The sequence below is a fragment of the Oncorhynchus gorbuscha genome, linkage group LG05 (genome assembly GCF_021184085.1).
Source record: "Oncorhynchus gorbuscha isolate QuinsamMale2020 ecotype Even-year linkage group LG05, OgorEven_v1.0, whole genome shotgun sequence".
In the NCBI taxonomy this organism is placed as follows: Eukaryota; Metazoa; Chordata; class Actinopteri; order Salmoniformes; family Salmonidae; genus Oncorhynchus; species Oncorhynchus gorbuscha.
Genome location: NC_060177.1, coordinates 39,125,845 through 39,146,054, shown reverse-complemented (window position 1 = coordinate 39,146,054; position 20,210 = coordinate 39,125,845). Strand labels below are relative to the sequence as shown.

The window sequence follows — 20,210 nt, the reverse complement described above, 5'->3', positions numbered from 1 at the left end:
GGGGCCAACTTCGGCGGAAGTCGTGACAAATACCGAAAAGACAGAAATGCCAACGGAGGTGGTGTTGCGGTCTATATTCAGAACCACATTCCTGTAAAGCTTAGAGACAATCAAATGTTAAATATTGTTGAAGTAATATGGCTACAGGTTCATCTGCCTCACCTAAAGCAAATTCTTGTGGGAAGCTGCTATAGACCCCCAAGTGCTAGTAAGCACGCACCCATTAAGAAAATTACTGTAAAAACGGTTAAATCCCCTTGGATTGATGAGGAATTGAAAAATTGTATGGTTGAGAGGGATGAGGCAAAAGATATGGCAAATTAAGTCTGGCAGCCCAACTGATTGACAAAAGTACTGCAAATTAAAGAAATCATGTTACTAAACTAAATAAAAACAAAAATAAACTACACTATGAAACAAATATAAATTATATAAAGAATGAGAGTAAAAAGCTTTGGGGCACCTTAAATGAAATTTTTGGGAAAAAAGCCAACTCGGCTCTTTCATTCATTGAATCAGATGGCTCTCTCATCACAAAGCCCACTGAAATTGCAAACTACTTTAATTACTTTTTCATTGGCAAGATAAGCAAACTTAGGGATGACATGGCAGCCATAAATGCTGACACTACACATCCAAGTATATCTGACAAAATTCTGAAAGACAAGAATTGTACTTTTGAATTCCGTAAAGTAAGTGTAGAAGAGGTGAAGTATTGGCACCGGGGTCTGACAATCTGGATGGAAAATTACTGAGGATTATAGCTGATGATATTGCCACTCCTATTTGCCACATCTTCAATTTAAGCCTACTAGAGAACGTATGCCCTCAGGCCTGGAGGGAAGCTAAAGTCATTGCACTACCCTAGAATAGTAAACGCCCCCTTTACTGGCTCAAAGAGCCGACCAATCAGCCTGTTACCAACCCGAAGTAAACTTCTGGAAAAAATGGTGTTTGACCAGTTACAATGCTCATTCACAGTTTTAAAAAATTGACAAAAGAATTTCAGTATGCTTATAGGGAAGGACACTCCACAAGCACAGCACTTACACAAATGACTGATGATTGGCTGAGAGAAACTGATGATAAAATGATTGTGGGGGCTGTCATGTTAGACTTCAGTGCAGCTTTTGACATTATCAATCATAGTCTGCTGCTGGAAAAACGTATGCGTTATGGCTTTACTCCCCCTGCTATAATGTGGATAAAGAGTTAATTATCTAACAGAACACAGAGGGTGTTCTACAGCGACTGAAATGACTGCAACACTCAACAAAGAGCTACAGTTATTTTCAGAGTGGGTGGCAAAGAAAAAGTTAATCCTAAATATTTCTAAAACTAAAAGCATTGTATATGGAACAAAACACTCACTAGCCCTAAACCTAAACTAAATCTTGTAATAAATAATGTGGAAATTGAGCGAGTTGAGATGACTAAACTGCTTGGAGTAACCCTAGATTGCAAACGGTCAAGTCAAAACATATTGGCCTGGCCCGTGGATGTACACAGAGAGCTAATATTAATAATATGAATGTCAATCTCTCCTGTCTGAAAGTGGAGGAGAGATTGACTTCATCACTACTTTTATTTATGAGAGGTATTGAAGTAAAACCTGACATGTTGAATGCTCCGAGCTGTCTGTCTAAACTACTGGCACACAGCTCAGACACCCATGCCACAACAGGTCTCTTCACAGTCCAAGTCCAGAACAGACTATGGGAGGCACACAGTACTACATAAAGCCATGACTACATGGAACTCTATTCCACATCAAGTAACTGAAAAGTACAATTATACAATTATATTTAAAAAACAGATTTTTAAAAACCACCTTATGAAACAGCGGGGACTGTGAAGCAACAAACATTGGCACAGACACATGCACACATACACGATAACATAAGCACTATACATGCACATGGAATTAGTACTGTAGATATGTGGTAGTGGTGGGGTAGGGGCCTGAGGGCACAGTGTGTTGTGAAATCTGTGAATGTATTGTAATGTTATTGTCACGAACGTCGTAGTGAGGAGACCAATGGATTCGCGTGATGCGAAAATAATGAAAATAACACGAAGTACACTGAACAAACAAAACATCAAAATGAACGCGACCGCTATAAACACTGAGAGCAAACATGCAACATCACAGACAAAAACCCACAAAATACCCAAAGAAGACGGCTGCCTAAATATGGTTCCCAATCAGAGACAACGATAAACAGCTGCCTCTAATTGAGAACCATAGACATACATAAACACCTAGATGGTAAACAAACCCATAAACCTACAAAAACCCTAGACAGTTTTAAAACACATACATCACACATGTCACACCCTGACCTTACCAAAATACACTTCTCAAAAAAATAAAGGGAACACTTAAACAACACAATGTAACTCCCAAGTCAATCACACTTCTGTGAAATCAAACTGTCCACTTAGGAAACAACACTGATTGACAATACATTTTACATGCTGTTGTGCAAATGGAATAAACAACAGGTGGAAATTATAGGCAATTAGTAAGACACTCCCAATATAATAGTGGTTCTGCAGGTGGGGACCACAGACCACTTCTCAGTTCCTATGCTTCCTGGCTGATGTTTTGGTCACTTTTGAATGCTGGCGGTGCTTTCACTCTAGTGATGAGCATGAGAAGTGGTAGCATGAGACGGAGTCTACAACCCACACAAGTGGCTCAGGTAGTGCAGCTCATCCAGGATGGTACATCAATGCGAGCTGTGGCAAGAAGGTTTGCTGTGTCTGTCAGCGTAATGTCCAGAGCAAGTAGGCGCTACCAGGAGACAGGCCAGTACATCAGGAGATGTGGAGGAGGCCGTAGGAGGGCAACAACCCAGCAGTAGGACCGCTACCTCTGCCTTTGTGCAAGGAGGAGCAGGAAGAGCACTGCCAGAGCCCTGCAAAATGACCTCCAGCAGGCCACAAATGTGCATGCTCAAACGGTCAGAAACAGACTCCATGAGGGCCCGAAGTCCACAGGTGGGGGTTGTGCTTACAGCCCAACACCGTGCAGGACGTTTGGCATTTGCCAGAGAACACCAAGATTGGCAAATTCGCCACTGGCGCCCTGTGCTCTTCACAGATGAAAGCAGGTTCACACTGAGCACGTGACAGACGTGACAGAGTCTGGAGACGCCGTGGAGAACGTTCTGCTGCCCGCAACATCCTCCAGCATGACCGGTTTGGCAGTGGGTCAGTCATGGTGTGGGGTGGCATTTTTGGGGGGGCCTCCACGTGCTCGCCATAGGTAGCCTGACTGCCATTAGGTACCGAGATGAGATCCTCAGACTCCTTGTGAGACCATATGCTGGTGCGGTTGGCCCTGGGTTCCTCCTAATGCAAGACAATGCTAGACCTCATGTGGCTGGAGTGTGTCAGCAGTTCCTGCAAGAGGAAGGCATTGATGCTATGGACTGGCCCGCCCGTTCCCCAGACCTGAATCCAATTGAGCACATCTGGGACATCATGTCTCGCTCCATCCACCAACGCCACGTTGCACCAAAGACTGTCCAGGAGTTGGCGGATGCTTTAGTCCAGGTTGTGAGGAGATCCCTCAGGAGACCATCCGCCACCTCCTCAGGAGCATGCCCAGGAGTTGTAGGGAGGTCATACAGGCACGTGGAGGCCACACACACTACTGAGCCTCATTTTGACTTGTTTTAAGGACATTACTTCAAAGTTGGATCAGCCTGTAGTATGGTTTTCCACTTTTGAGTGTCACTCCAAATCCAAACCTCCGTGGGTTGATAAATTTGATTTCCATTGATAATTTTTGGGTGATTTTGTTGTCAGCACATTCAACTATGTAAAGAAAAAAGTATTTAATTAGAATATTTCATTCATTCAGATCTAGGATGTGTTATTTTAGTGTTCCCTATATTTTTCCCTATTATTGTCATGTTTTGTCATTGATTATCATGTCTTGTCCCTGTGCTTCCCCTTCTATTCGTTTCCCTCTGCTGGTCTTATTAGGTTCTTTCCCTCTTTCTATCCCTCTCTCTCCCCCTCCCTCTCTCCCTCTCTCGCTCTCTCTCTCTATCGTTCCGTTCCTGCTCCCAGCGGTTCCTCATTCTCCTAACTACCTCATTTACTCTTTCACACCTGTCCCCTATTTTGCCCTCTGATTAGAGTCCCTATTTCTCCCTCTGTTTTCCGCTTCTGTCCTTGTCGGATCCTTGTTTGATGTTCGCTGTTCTTGTCCTCGTTCCGTCCTGTCATGTTTTTTGCCTTCTTCAGATGCTGCGTGTGAGCAGGTGTCTTGATCAGCTACGGCCTGCGCCTTCCCGAAGCGACCTGCAGTCTGTGGTCGCATCTTCAGTTGTTCCCCTCTACTGTCTAGAGGGTTTCTGTATTCCTGTTTTGACTTGGAATAAACTCTGTTTCTGTAAAGTCGCTTTTGGGTCCTCATTCACCTGCATAACAATTATTTTTTGAGCAGTATATATAAAGAAAACAAAGAATACTCAGGTCAGGACGTGACAGTTTTTAAATTGTATAAACTTGCCTTCATTTTGCTGGACCCCAGGAAGAGTAGCTAAATGGGGATCCATAATAAATACAAAAAGATGGGTCCGACCACCTTTAGTCAAATAATAAATGTCTTATAAATTAGGGTTATTTTAGATGATGACACCTAGCTAAATAGTTAGCTAGCCAACTATAGCTATTGTCATTTTGCTATGTTTTTGGGGAAGAACATTGTTTGTATCCATGAGCGAGCTAGCTTTTTTTATGACCAGTACTGTAGGTGCGCGAGACAATTTTACCAGCATCATAGCATTCGTATCGATGAATCGTTGTGACATGTGAAATAGTAATAGTGTAATCAATGTGAAATACCTATGTATTAAAAATGTATGAACACGTTCAATTATTATGTGACTTGCAGTCATATTCAGGTCCTGATTGGTCAACCAGCTTATTTGACACGTCAAATAGTGTTTCATTTTTTTGACACGCAAAGAACCAAACGGCGTTCCCATAGAAATCCTGGTTGAGAATGAAACTACTGAACAAATGAACAACGAAACAGCACAGCAAGTAAGTGAAATAAATATGTTTTGATTACGTTTTACTGGTAATGGGGACATACGTAAATGGCAACAAAATATTTTTTAGGTCAATGTGGTGTGTTTTTTTTGGCAAAGGAAATATCAGATATCGGTATTGTCCGAAAGTGTTAAATCGGTGCATCACTATTTTATATTTTTACTTATCCCTCGCTCTACTTTTTTCATTAAACTTTTTCACATCGGACGCTTTATCTGGACATGGTTCTACAGGACCTCCACCAGCCGAAGCTAAGCATCACGACTTCAGCCGAAGTCGGTCCCTCTCCTTGTTAGGGCAGCGTTCGGCGATCGACGCCCCCGGCCTTCTAGCCATCGCCTATCCACTTTTAATTTTCCATTAGTTTTTTTCTGTGTCTTACAAACCTGGTTTCAATCCCCCAACTACTTGTTATTTATTTAACCCTCTGTTCTCCCATGTTTGTTTGTGAGTAATTGTTTATTGTATTGCAGTCTGTATTTGTGGCCTTGTATTTATACAACGTGTATTTTGATATTTTTGAGTAAAATTGCTTTCATTACTCATATATGCTGTCCTGAGCCTGACTCATTTCACCAGCTACACACAGACGCTTTACACTAAGTAGTAACATTAACATTATGCAATTTAATTGCAGTCGCTGTACTCGTAATATACTGCAGAACAATCGCCTTATGGTAAAGATAGCCGTGCTACAAGCCCAGCTTCAGACAAAATTGTTAGGCAAGGGTAATTTAAGTGTAGGAAAGGATGAATCAGCTGCTGTGCCACCAATAAGTACAGATAGTAGTATAAATCCTTCACACAGTCCACGCAGCAGGACAATTTTCTCATGGCTTCTGGAAGGAAATGCTGCCAGAATGCTTAACTGGTGTCTCTCATTCGGTCAACAGAAACTTGCAACCAGTTCTCCCCATTAAGCAACGAGTCAGAGTCAGAGGCCAAGCCTTCTCAGGCCTCTCCTCTACCCGTTACAGGGTCTTAGCCGTCGAAGCCTCCCACCATTAGGCTGGACAATAGAACAAGTCAAAATTCCCCCATGGCTGAAAAACGGCAGAAGAACATTGGCTAATCTGGAACACTAGCGTGAGCTCATAGCAAATTAATGGGATTGAACGTTCGCAGAGCCTGTTTTAACTGGAGTGATGCTTAGAAGCTTCCGGCGCTGACAGAGATGACCGCCTCGCTTCGCGTTCCTAGGAAACTATGCAGTTTTTTGTTTTTTTACGTGTTATTTCTTACATTAGTACCCCAGGTCATCTTAGGTGTCATTACATACAGTCAAGAAGAACTACTGAATATAAGATCAGCGTCAACTCACCATCAGTACGACCAAGAATATGTTTTCCGTGACGTGGATGCTGTGTTCTGCCTTACAAACAGGACAACGGGATGGATCGCATGCAGCGACCCAAAAAAACGACTATAAAATAGGGAAACGTAGCGGTCTTCTGGTCAGACTCAGGACACGGGCACATCGCGCACCACTCCCTAGCATTCTTCTTGTCAATGTCCAGTCTCTTGACAACAAGGTTGATGAAATCCGAGCAAGGGTAGCATTCCAGAGGGACATCAGAGACTGTAACGTCCTATGCTTCACGGAAACATGGCTCACTGGGAAGACGCTATCCGGGGCGGTGCAGCCAACAGGTTTCTCCACGCATCGCGCCGACAGAAACAAACATCTTTCTGGTAAGAAGAGTGGCGGGGGCGTATGCCTCATGACTAACGAGACATGGTGTGATGAAAGAAACATACAGGAACTCAAATCCTTCTGTTCACCTGATTTAGAATTCCTCACAATCAAATATAGACCGCATTATCTACCAAGAGAATTCTCTTCGATTATAATCACAGCCGTATACACCCCCCCCCAAGCAGACACATCGATGGCTCTGAACGAACTTTATTTAACTCTTTGCAAACTGGAAGCCATTTATCCGGAGGCTGCATTCATTGTAGCTGGGGATTTTAACAAAGCTAATCTGAAAACAAGACTCCCTAAATTTTATCAGCATATCGATTGCGCAACCAGGGGTGGTAAAACCTTGGATCATTGTTACTCTAACTTCCGTGACGCATATAAGGCCCTGCCCCGCCCCCCTTTCGGAAAAGCTGACCATGACTCCATTTTGTTGATCCCTGCCTACAGGCAGAAACTTAAACAAGAGGCTCCCACGCTGAGGTCTGTCCAACGCTGGTCCGACCAAGCTGACTCCACACTCCAAGACTGCTTCCATCACGTGGACTGGGACATGTTTCGTATTGCGTCAGATAAAAATATTGACGAATACGCTGATTCAGTGTGCGGGTTCATTAGAACGTGCGTTGAAGATGTCGTTCCCATAGCAACGATAAAAACATTCCCTAACCAGAAACCATGGATTGATGACAGCATTCGCGTGAAACTGAAAGCGCGAACCACTGCTTTTAATCAGGGCAAGGTGTCTGGTAACATGACATGAATATAAACAATGCAGCTATTCCCTCCGCAAGGCTATTAAACAAGCTAAGCGTCAGTACAGAGACAAAGTAGAATCTCAATTCAACGGCTCAGACACAAGAGGCATGTGGCAGGGTCTACAGTCAATCACGAACTACAAGAAGAAACCAGCCCAGTCACGGACCAGGATGTCTTGCTCCCAGGCAGACTAAATAACTTTTTTGCCCGCTTTGAGGACAATACAGTGCCACTGACATGGCCTGCAACGAAAACATGCGGTCTCTCCTTCACTGCAGCCGAGGTGAGTAAGACATTTAAAAGTGTTAACCCTCGCAAGGCTGCAGGCCCAGACGGCATCCCCAGCCGCGCCCTCAGAGCATGCGCAGACCACCTGGCCGGTGTGTTTACGGACATATTCAATCAATCCCTATACCAGTCTGCTGTTCCCACATGCTTCAAGAGGGCCACCATTGTTCCTGTTCCCAAGAAAGCTAAGGTAACTGAGCTAAACGACTACCGCCCCGTAGCACTCACTTCCGTCATCATGAAGTGCTTTGAGGGACTAGTCAAGGACCATATCACCTCCACCCTACCTGACACCCTAGGTCTCGACCCCGCCCTGTGCAACTGGGTACTGGACTTCCTGACGGGCCGCCCCCAGGTGGTGAGGGTAGGCAACAACATCTCCTCCCCGCTGATCCTCAACACGGGGGCCCCACAAGGGTGCGTTCTGAGTCCTCTCCTGTACTCCCTGTTCACCCACGACTGCGTGGCCACGACCCGATGTTACAGGAAGGCCATAAAGATCATCAAGGACATCAACCACCCGAGCCACTGCCTGTTCACCCCGCTATCATCCAGAAGGCGAGGTCAGTACAGGTGCATCAAAGCTGGGACCGAGAGACTGAAAAACAGCTTCTATCTCAAGGCCATCAGACTGTTAAACAGCCACCACTAACATTGAGTGGCTGCTGCCAACACACTGTCATTGACACTGACCCAACTCCAGCCACTTTAATAATGGGAATTGATGGGAAATGATGTAAATATATCACTAGCCACTTTAAACAATGCTACCTTATATAATGTTAATTACCCCACATTATTCATCTCATATGCATACGTATATACTGTACTCTATATCATTGATTGCATCCTTATGTAATACATGTATCAGTAGCCACTTTAACCTCTTCAGTCGACCCTCTACTTTTTCTAACATTCTGTCAAAAATCTCGCAACATTTCAGCGCCCTGCTACTCATGCCAGGAATATAGTATATGCATATGATTAGTATGTGTGGATAGAAAACACTCAGACGTTTATAAAACTGGTTAAATCACGGCTGTGACTTTAACAGAACGTGCGTTTCATTGAAAAGTGCAGGAAAATCTGATCACTGAAAGTGGAAAAATATATCCATCCGCCGCTTCAACCCATTGTTATGGGCGAAAGACATTAAATAGGGCTGAGGTTGCAGTACCTACAGCTTCCACACGATGTCAACAGTCTTGTCATTTGCCAATTCTTTGTTTCTTGGTCAAACGAACAAGAGACAGGCTTCTTCTTCAGGTCTCCGACCGGATATTTTGGTTGAGAAATACACGGACAGTATTTCAAGACGGACCCCTATAGAAAACACTTCGTCTCGTGATTAATTTGATCGCTTATTAACGTTTACTAATACCTAAAGTTGCATTACAAAAGTATTTCGAAGTGTTTTGTGAAAGTTTATCGTCGACTTTTTGAATTTTAAAAAATGACGTTACGTTATGAAATGCTATTTTTTTCCGTTTATCACACAGTCTACATAGATCGATATCTAGGCTATATATGGACCGATTTAATCGAAAAAAAGACCCAATAGTGATTATGGGACATCTAGGAGTGCCAACAAAGAAGATGGTCAAAGGTAATGAATGTTTTATATTTTATTTGTGCGGTTTGTGTAGCGCCGACTATGCTAATTATTTTGTTTACGTCCCCTGCGGGTCTTTTGGGGTGTTACATGCTATCAGATAATAGCTTCTCATGCTTTCGCCGAAAAGCATTTTAAAAATCGGACTTGTTGCCTGGATTCACAACGAGTGTAGCTTTAATTCAATACCCTGCATGTGTATTTTAATGAACGTTTGAGTTTTAACTAATACTATTAGCATTTAGCGTAGCGCATTTGCATTTCCAGAGCTCTAGATGGGACGCCTGCGTGCCAGGTAGGAGCAAGAGGTTAACTATGCCACTTTGTTTACTTTGTCTACATACTCACCTCATATGTATATACTGTACTCGATACCATCTACTGTATGCTGCCCTGTAACATCACTCATTCATATATCCTTATGTACATATTCTTTATCCCCTTACACTGTGTATAAGACAGTAGTTTTGGAATTGTTAGTTAGATTACTTGTTGGTTATTACTGCATTGTCGGAACTAGAAGCGCAAGCATTTCGCTACACTCGCATTAACATCTGCTAACCATGTGTATGTGACAAATAAAATTTGATTTGATTTGATTTAGAATTCCATTTCGCCTAAATGACACAAAAAAAGTATCCTTTTTATTTTAACACTACAATCTGTTCGATGGACGAAACCGGAAAATAATTACTTGTGTAGAAAGTAAACATCTGCACCTTTGGGGTGGCAGGTTGCCTAGTGGTTAGAGCGTTGGGTAAGCAACCAAAAGTTTGCTAGATGGAATCTAAGAGCTGACAAGGTAAAAAATATGTTGTTATGCCCCTGAACAAGGCAGTTAACCCACTGTTCCCCAGTAGGCCATCATTGTAAATAAGAATTTGTTCTTAATAGAACTAATAGGAGCTGGCAGGATGAAAAATGCCCTAAAATAAGGCCTACAGCTGGGAAATATGGTCATATTATGAAACTGGGCTCTACGGTGCATGCAATGAATAATTTTTTTTAATCAGAAAAAAGCATTGTTAAAAATGTCATGTGTCCAGCCTACCATCAATAGCTCTGACAAATTGAAAACCCTAGTGATTGGCGACTCCATTACACGTAGGCGGAGGTGTTGCTATAACATTTATGACAGCAAATTTCAATTTACAAAAAAAGACTGTGTTTTCGTCTTTTGAGCTTATAGTCATGAAATCTATGCAGACTACTCAATCACTTCCCCAATAGCTGTCCCTCAACCATTCGAGACCCCTCCCACAGCCCCCCCCCCTAAAGGGGAAAAGGAAAAGACAGAAGATAACAGCAAACAACAATGCAAAAAATAATGCACAATAATAATTTAAAACAAAGGACATCAAGGACAACTGAAATCATAACAGCAATGCCAACTGTATATGTTTGTGTGCATGTCTGGCACTATTACATGTATGTGTGTGTTCTTGTATGTGTTTATTTGAATGAAAGTGTGTGTATATGCATGTGTACAAACACCTGCACGGCATCAGCCTCAGGCAAACCGGCATTAGTTGTAAAAACACTGCCACTTAGTGTCATTCAAATGTACTTTTATTATGACTTTTTCCCCTTAATCTTTTGACCATCATTCTCCCTCTCACACACAGCAAATCCAGTATACTGGTAATCTTTCCTATTTAGGCTATTTTTACTCCTCCGCCAGTTTTGATCATTTATATTGGGCAGACAGACCAGTTCCTTACCTCCTCCCGCTGCCTCCTCCATTTTTGGGTTAATGCCATACAATTCTGATAACTCCATGAAGGACATAAATGATATTGTAATGGTAGAGTTAAGAACAAAATACCCTTTTCAAACATATTTCCCATAAATACAGGTATTTTATCAACCAGCACATTTGAGTTCAGCCATAATATTTGTAATATCTTTTCAGTGGGATGAAATTGAAATTGTAGCCAGCTCCGCAATACTTGTTTGAAAAAGACATACTTTGAAAAAAGTATCATTTGTCAATTAATAGAAAATGAGACATGGCAATCTGCACGACGGCAAAAAGGCAATTTTTAAACAATGGATGAGCTTTTTATTAATCTACTTGAGAACCAGTTAGGGTTCAAATAAAACTTTTGAATGAGTGAAGCTTTTAGAGAGAGGTTTAGTACTTTTATATCAAATAATCTCAACCCATTCAATTCATATGGTTAGGTGTGTGCGTACTGGTAGCAAAGTCGGGTGAAGGAGAGCAGAAAGTTGTGAACAGGTGCACACTTTAATGAGGCAGGAGAAACCTCCAACCCATTGGTAAAAGTGCAAAACAGTCACAATAATAAATGTTTAACATCTTTGTGTACAACACGGTATAAGCAAACCAGTCTGGCGAGTCAACAATTAACACCTAACACAAACAATTTCACACAAAGACATGAGGGGGAAAAGAGGAATAAATACATGAGTGTGATTGGTGAAGTTTGCAGGGAACAAGACAAAAAAAATGGATCAATGAAAAATGGAGCAGCGATGGCTAGAAAGCCGGAGACGTCGACCGCCGAATGCCGCATGAACAAGGAGAGGAGCCGACTTCGGCGGAAGTCGTGACACATATTCATTATATAGATAGGCTCGTTTTATTTTCTGGTTTAGCGTCCCAGATAAAGCGAAATATTTTTTGCTCATATGATTTGAAAAACGAATCATCAGCAGTAAGCAGCACCGTAAATGAGTAAACTGAGATATGACTAAGGAGTTAATCTGGGGAATTTTTCCATAAATAGACAGGTACGTACCTCTCCATGGTTGCAGGATCTTGTTTATTTTTACAAGTTTTCTATTGAAATTCAGTGTGGAAAGCTTATTGATATATTTGTGATATGAATAACCGAGTATGTCTACTTCACCATCAGCCCATTTTATAGGTAAGCTGCAAGGTAATGTAAAAGTTGTCTTTTTTAAGGATCCAATACGTAATTGTGTACACTTATCATAATTAGGTTTTAGTCCAGAGAGTACAGAAAAGTTATCTAGATCTTTAATGAGACATTGCAGGGATCAAGCTTGCGGACTTAACATAAAACCTGAGTCATCGGCATACATGGACAACTTTGTTTTTAAGCCTTGGATTTCTAATCCTCTAATGTTGTTATTGGATCTGATTTTAATAGCTAGCATTTTGATGGCCATAACGAATAGATATGGTGACAGAGGACACCTTTGCTCCTTTTGACAATTCAAAACTCTGAGAAGTAGCCGTTATTTACCATTTTACATCTGTGGTTGCTATACATTATTTTTTACCCATTTTAAAAAGAGAATTACAGAAACTGAAAATATCCAGGCATCCATTCTTACTTTATCAAATGCCTATAAATACCATTCCTGGCCTCTTATACGTTTCATGATGTTCTATTATTTCTAGTAGTTGTCGTATATCATCTCCAATGTATCGTCCATGCAAAAAACCTGTCTGATCAGGATGAACAATACCTGGTAAAACCCTTTTAATTCTGAGTGCTATGCATTTTGCATCACAACTGTCACGCCCTGGTCGAAGTGTTTTGTGTTTTTCTTCATGTATTTGGTCAGGCCAGGGTGTGACATGGGTTTTTGTATGTGGTGTGTAGCTTAGTGGGGTGTTCTAGGAAAGTCTATGGCTGTCTGAAGTGGTTCTCAATCAGAGGCAGGTGTTTATCGTTGTCTCTGATTGGGAACCATATTTAGGCAGCCATATTCTTTGGTTGTATTGTGGGTGATTGTCCAGAGTGTCTTGATGTCCTTGTTAGATGTTAGTTGACACATGTATAGGCTGTTTCGGTTTTCGTTTCGTTTCGTTTATTGTTTTGTAGTGTTCGTGTTTAGTCGTGTTTTACATTTGTTTAAATAAACATGGATGGCAATCGACACGCTGCAGTTTGGTCCGACTCTCCTTCACCATTAGAAAACCGTGACAACAACATTGAAGTGTATTTTTTTATTATTCGTTTCAATATCCATGTTTTGATTGATTAATTAATCTTCTGCTACTCAAATATAAATAAAACATTTTTCTAAACAAATCCAATATGTTACTTGGATTTACTGCACCAGGTACTGAAAGTCTTCCAATTTAAATGATTTAGGTATTATCATATGTTAGTCATCCTAACCCTGGCAGTCATTCTGAATGCAGGTCGTAGGTGAATAAAAATTATAAATGTTGCAGATCCGCACTTTGGCTGGATTTCAATAGGAATTACATGACTTTGCAAGTCAGAATTATGTGTCTTGCAGGCCTGATGTGATCTGTAAACCATGAGTTTAGGTTAAAACTAGACCCTCAAAACAAGGCGTTATGAACTATGTTGTGTATTATGTTCAATAATTAATTTTAACAATAACATATCACATAGGATTTTACTTGGAGGAGGTCACAGTACTGAAAATGAATGAATGCAACAACCATGTCTCTGTAACTAGCAAACAGTCAAGGATTGTATTGGTAACTAAAATTAACTCGAAAGGCATCTTGGGAAATATGCAAATAAGGCTCAACAACTTACTTGCATAAAATAGTGTGTGGTTCTTCAAAGAAGCATCCAATTTAAGGTTATTCAAAATAACCTAGAATGGTTACCCAATGGCATCACTCTTAATAACCTTATTTGGTTCCAACCTGAACCTTTATTTTTAATAGTGTACTATAAAACTGTATTTTCGCATACCCATAATGCCTACTATTTAGAACATGAGTACAGGTATTCAGTCACGGCTGTTGACTGGCTTCTGGTCCCTGTGATACGGGTGTTAAAGTTATATGCAGTAGAAGTATGGACACTGACACACCGTCACTATAAAGCCTTACCTGAGCTCATAGACACTTGTTCGACAATGGGGTGTGTGTTTATATATCACATAATCAGTCTTGCCAACCCTGCCCAACTTTTAAGAGTACCAGACTAGCACGCGCCGAATTGGGGTTTTCTTCCCCTTGCACGCATGCACACTGGTGAGTTTGATCGCAATTATAGAATTGTACCAAATCAAGTCTATAAAAGGTTTGAAATTGATAAAATCTCAAATCTAGTGCAAAGGTATTTTAGAAGCATTGCCTCTATAGCTAATACCAGACACTCATTCATCCTCCATCGCGGAATCTTCAAACCTCCGACTCCATTTAATGCTAAGATGTTTATATTTAGTTTTGATTATACTTTTGTAATGCCTTTTGTGGCGTGGATCATAATTACAGTTACAGTCTCAGGTTGCGTTATCCTCGTAATGTTACGTGGAAAATACAACTAATGGGATGCAGAATTAAATGTATATCACACTCTCACAAATGTGACCATTATGTATTAATCTCCATGTCCGTTGACACAAACTCCGTACATGTCTGTGTGTTGAAGCTCGAGAATCGGGATGTTAGTTTCACTCAGTGGACCTATTCATTTCTGCATACTTTTAACTCGGATCTCGTTCATGGACAGAGAATTGCGTAGTTGGAAAGCAAAACGTGTTCATGTCGGCAGGTCTGCATAATATTCATGTCCAGTTAGCATGAAATAGAGGGGCATTTGAAATGGGGCGGTAGAGTACAACCAAAAACACACTACATTTCCCAGGATTCCCCGGGATAACAATGGCAGCTCACCTGACAATGTCCATGGCCTGGAGGATGATTTCTGATTGGTCCACCCCAATGACCATCTTGGCTCCCGCTCTGGCAGCGAACATAGACAGGATGCCCATCCCACAGCCCACATCGAGCACCACCTGCAGAATAGGAGGTAGAAGAGTACCTTTAATCCACAAAAGGAAACATTCCCTTATATACACTTAGGTTGGAGTCATTAAAACATCTTGTTAACAAACTATAGCTTTGGCAACTTGGTTAGAACATCTACCTAGTGCATGACAAGTAATTTTTCCAACAATTGTTTACGGACAGATTATTTCACTTATAATTGACTGTATCACAATTCCAGTGGGTCAGAAGTTTGCATACACTTAGTTGACTGTCCCTTTAAACAGCTTGGAAAATTCCCGAAAATTATGTCATGGCTTTAGAAACTTCTGATAGGCTAATTGACATCATTTGAGTAAATTGGAGATGCACATGTGGATGTATCTCAAGGCTTACCTTCAAACTCAGTGCCTCTTTGCTTGACATCATGGGAAAATTAAATCAGCCAAATTGTAGACCTCCAAAATTCTGGTTCATCCTTGGGAGCAATTTCCAAACGCCCAAAGGTGCCACGTTCATCTGTACAAAAAAAGAGTACGCAAGTATAAACACCATGGGACCACGTACCCATCATACCGCTCAGGACGGAGACGTGTTCTGTCTCCTAGAGATGAACGTACTTTGGTGTGAAAAGTGCAAATCCATCCCAGAACAGCAGCAAAGGACCTTGTGAAGATGCTGGAGGAAACCGGTACAAAAGTATCTATATACACAGTAAAACGAGTCCTACATCGACATAACCTGAAAGGCCGCTCAGCAAGGAAGAAGCCACTGCTCCAAAACCGCCATAAAAAAGCCAGACTAAGGTTTGCAACTGCACATGGGGACAAAAATTGTACTTTTTGAAGAAATGTCCTCTGGTCTGATGAAACAAAAATAAAACCGTTTGGCCATAATGACCATCGTTATGTTTGGAGGAAAAAGGGGATGTTTGCAAGCCGAAGAACACCATCCCAACCGTGAAGCACGGGGGTGGCAGCATCATGTTGTGGGGGTGCTTTGCTGCAGGAGGGACTAGTGCACTTCAAAATATATAGCATCATGAGGTAGGAAACTTAGGTGGATATATTGAAAACAACATCTCAAGACATCAGCTTGGTCACAAATGGGTCTTCCAAATGGACAATAACCCCAAGCATACTTCCAAGTTGTGGAAAAATGGCTTAAGGACAACAAAGTCAAGGTATTGGAGTGGCCATCACAAAGCCCTAACCTCAATCATATATAACATTTGTGGGCAGAACTGAAAAAGCCTGTGCGAGCAAGGAGGCCTACAAGCCTGACTCAGTTACACCAGCTCTGTCAGGAGGAATGTGTCAAAATTCACCCAACTTATTGCGGGAAGCTTGTGGAAGGCTACGCAAAACGTTTGACCCAAGTTAAACAATTTAAAGGCAATGCTACCAAATACTAATTGAGTGTATGTAAACTTCTGACCCACTGGGAATGTGATGAAAGAAATAACAGCTGAAATAATAACTCTACTATTATTCTGACATTACACATTCTTAAAATAAAGCGGTGATCCTAACTGACTTAAAACAGGGAATTTTTACTCTGATTAAATTATAGGAATTGTGAAAAACTGAGCTTAAATGTATTTGGCTAAGGTGTATGTAAACTTCCAACTTCAACTGTAACTAGAAAAGGATTGGCTGATTAGCGTGTTCAGAAGGGTAGATAGATATGCATCTAATAGGGGTTTTGACCAGGGGTGGCCAATAATTTAGTCCCGAGGGCCACATAGGGACGTACAGATCTTTTTAGGACCGATTTGTTCATCAATAGAAAAAAGGGCAGGTATTTGAAAATCGTATACTGTAGGTCCATTATATATTTTTTAAATATAGTATATATATATACTTCCACGCAAGGAAGTTGGAATAATACTGTGAAAATTAAGATAATGCTCTTTTAGTCTAAGCCTTTTGAAAAGACCACCTGATATTACTGCCTGTTTTGGTGGGATGGAGTTTTGGCCTACCTGGTGACATCTGAGAAGGGGCTACGACAAAAGGATTGCGCTACACACAAAACAGCAAAACCATATCCCTCGTAATACAATCCATTTTCAACTTCCCTCACAAATATTTATCTGTCTGATATACTCCTATCCTCTGGTCTGGCTGGTCTAATGACATGGGTTCAAATCCAGCCTACAGTCCTTTGACACAATCTCTCTATCTTTTCCCACTAACATGTTTTTAAGAGATGCTTCTTTCTGGTTCGCTGAATGACCATACTGGGGGCGAGGTGCAGGAGAGGAGCCAGAGTGTTTATCACGATGACAGGGGTTGCAGCAGGTCGACATAACCCTCATCCACCGCCACCCCGATGACAGGGATAACAATACCCAGTCCAAACCCTGCTTTTCTTCTTCCTGCAACCGTCCCGTTTCCGACCCATTCTCTCCAATCCCTAACCCCTTTGACTGGAAAATTGCTCCAGCACTCTTCACCATCCTCTTAAAACGTTTCCCCTCCTCTCCCCCTGGCTATCCTCTACCCCCTCCCTCTGGGCCTACCCGGTGGCAGCACATAAGGGATGGCCTTGGAGATGGATGCTGCCTGCTTCAATGACAGTGCAGGGTTGGGGGAGGAAGAGGGGCAATAAGGGGTTTGGTGTGCTCCCATTATCAGCACTCCACAGTCCACAGCTGAGAAGCGCTACAGCGCGTAATGAAGTCGTAGTGTTTTAAATCAAGCGCCATCACTGCTATAGCAATTGTGAATTTATATTTTAAAACCCGCACTGCCGAGATATTTGCTTACCTTGTCCTTGAACACTTCTGGTTTGACGTCCCTGTAGCTTTCTGTGCGCTCTTTAACCCGAAAGGAAAGAACAAAGGACATTCAGGTCATCCATTACCACGGACATAAAAAACATAATCATAGAGCATGTCTTCAGAAACAACATAACACACTGAAACAAATTATCCAATCACCCGAGACCACGGTGTGTGTCACAGCCGGGTGTACGGTTGTATGTCTATGTGATTGAGAGTTCCCATGAAAACTAGAGGGGAGATGACCACGGGTTTCTGGAGTGCCATGTTTGTATGTGTATCTCGTTGAATCAGAGCTGACTGGGGATTTGACTCCACGAAAAACGAGTTCAATGCTTGCTAGGCGTAGAAATCTAAAGAAGAGTAGACTTATTCAAACATAGAAATAGAAAGGACTGGCTTCCTTTCAACCATTCCACATGGAATCGAGTTGGTCAGGACTGGCTAATTAACCTGCCAATCAAATCCTTATACTTTTTAGAGGGAGGCCCTTTACATACCCATGAAACACACATTTATCTAAAACTCACAACTTATCCTCACTGACTTCGGATTGAAGCCTTCGCATGCTTTTGGTTAGGTGACAGAAACTGAACAAAGTGATCAAATCTTTTGCCAAATTACAGTTAAAATCCCATAGGAGCAGTTTCCCGAAAACAGAGATTCTCCATTGTGCTTGCTTTTAGTCCAGGACTAGGTTTAAGAGCGTCAAGGAAACCCCCCTCATGGTGTTGAAATAAATTAATTGTATCTGTTCCAAAGATTGATCTGACATGACAGCTGACCTCATATTCATTAAACTAGGCTGACATGAGGAGGCGCGAAGGATCCTTGGAGCAAGGATGATTGAAAACCAGAGCTTCTAGAAATAGAGAATTGATTCTTCCAGATTCTTCTTCAATAACTTGACCAGAGATGCAGATTAAACTTTGATGATGGGGCAGGGGAGGAAGGGGGAGGGTTAAATGGTGAGACTAAATTTCTCTTTCGCCCTGTCTTACTCACGCACGCTCTCTCTCACACACACACACAGTGTGATCCACTTTATGGCAGCCCGTAAAAGAGTTGACGATCTTCTACCGCAAACCTATCACGTGGTTCCTCTTTCCTCCGAGGAAGGGTTTTTGATGAAGTTTAGTCTGACGTATATATAGTGCTAAGCACCAATCAGAGAGAGGGAACGAATCATGTCGAAGCACTGCGGTAAGTGAGAGAGGAAGATAGGGTTGACCACATTCCTACCCACTCACACAACTTGTAATGCTTAAGAAGTGTGAAATATAATCACCACATCTCAAAGCTCCACCATGTTATAGTAATGCTGATGTTTCGCACGAGAGCTCACTCCTTATTGCTGATTTGTCACTTTGAGAAAAGTGTCATGTTATCAACATCGTAGTTTGCATAGAGACGATCATTTTAATTTAATGCTACATCGAGCCTTTCACATAAACCGCACTGCTAAACCTGTGTCCCTCCTCTCTCTGCAGTGGCTACTGAGTTAAGAAGAAACAGCAGTTTAATAGAGGGCATGAGTGTATGCATACGTGGCAGCGGACCTACAGAATGCTGTAGTGGCCATATGAGCTGAAGTAGGCCCCGTCCTCCAGGAGCTCAGCCACGGCACCCAAGGTCCCGGGGGCCCCGATCCAAATCTGCAATCAATAATAGACCCTGGGCCAGCAACCTGAAACAAATACCATTGTATTTTACAACAGAGTAGGATGAGGTTGCCCCTAGAACCTGATCTAAGGTCAGTTTTGCATTCCCCCCCATGGTTTAAGGTTCAGATTGGCTGATCCTAGATCAATGCGTACAGGCAACTTCTTTCCGGAACGTATTGGAACAGATTTACAGCAGCACAGTCACACACTTACAGCACAACCTTCCGACAGGACATAGCAAATGGAAAAAGCGCATCTATACCCCCCCTCCTCTCTGCCCCCACTCTATGCAGTATTGGAACCCCCCTTCTCCTTTTCCTCCAAGTCAAAGGAAAGGCCTTGCCAAAACTGAGTTCACTGAGTCCCCCTGCTGGCCGCAAGTGGGAGGTGCAAGTGTGAGAATGAGAAACACCAGTGCAATCAAATGCAGGGATCCAGAGTGTGACCATTTGGTCGCAATATGTGACCCTTTGACTTGACTGTGCAAGTAAAAAATGTATTGGTCGCATCAGTGCCAGCTACAAATTCTAGGTGGTTACTTTACTCAAACCTTTGTATTTTTGTGGCAGCTAAAATAATGATTTGGTCAAAAAGTAAAGTCCATTACTCTGGCCTGATTCCTTAATGAAAGT

General features: G+C 42.0%; 1 pseudogene; it reads right to left on the bottom strand.

Moving 5' to 3' along the window:
- LOC124034873 overlaps positions 1-20,210 on the bottom strand; it is a 144,245-nt pseudogene that overhangs the window by 104,996 nt on the left and 19,039 nt on the right.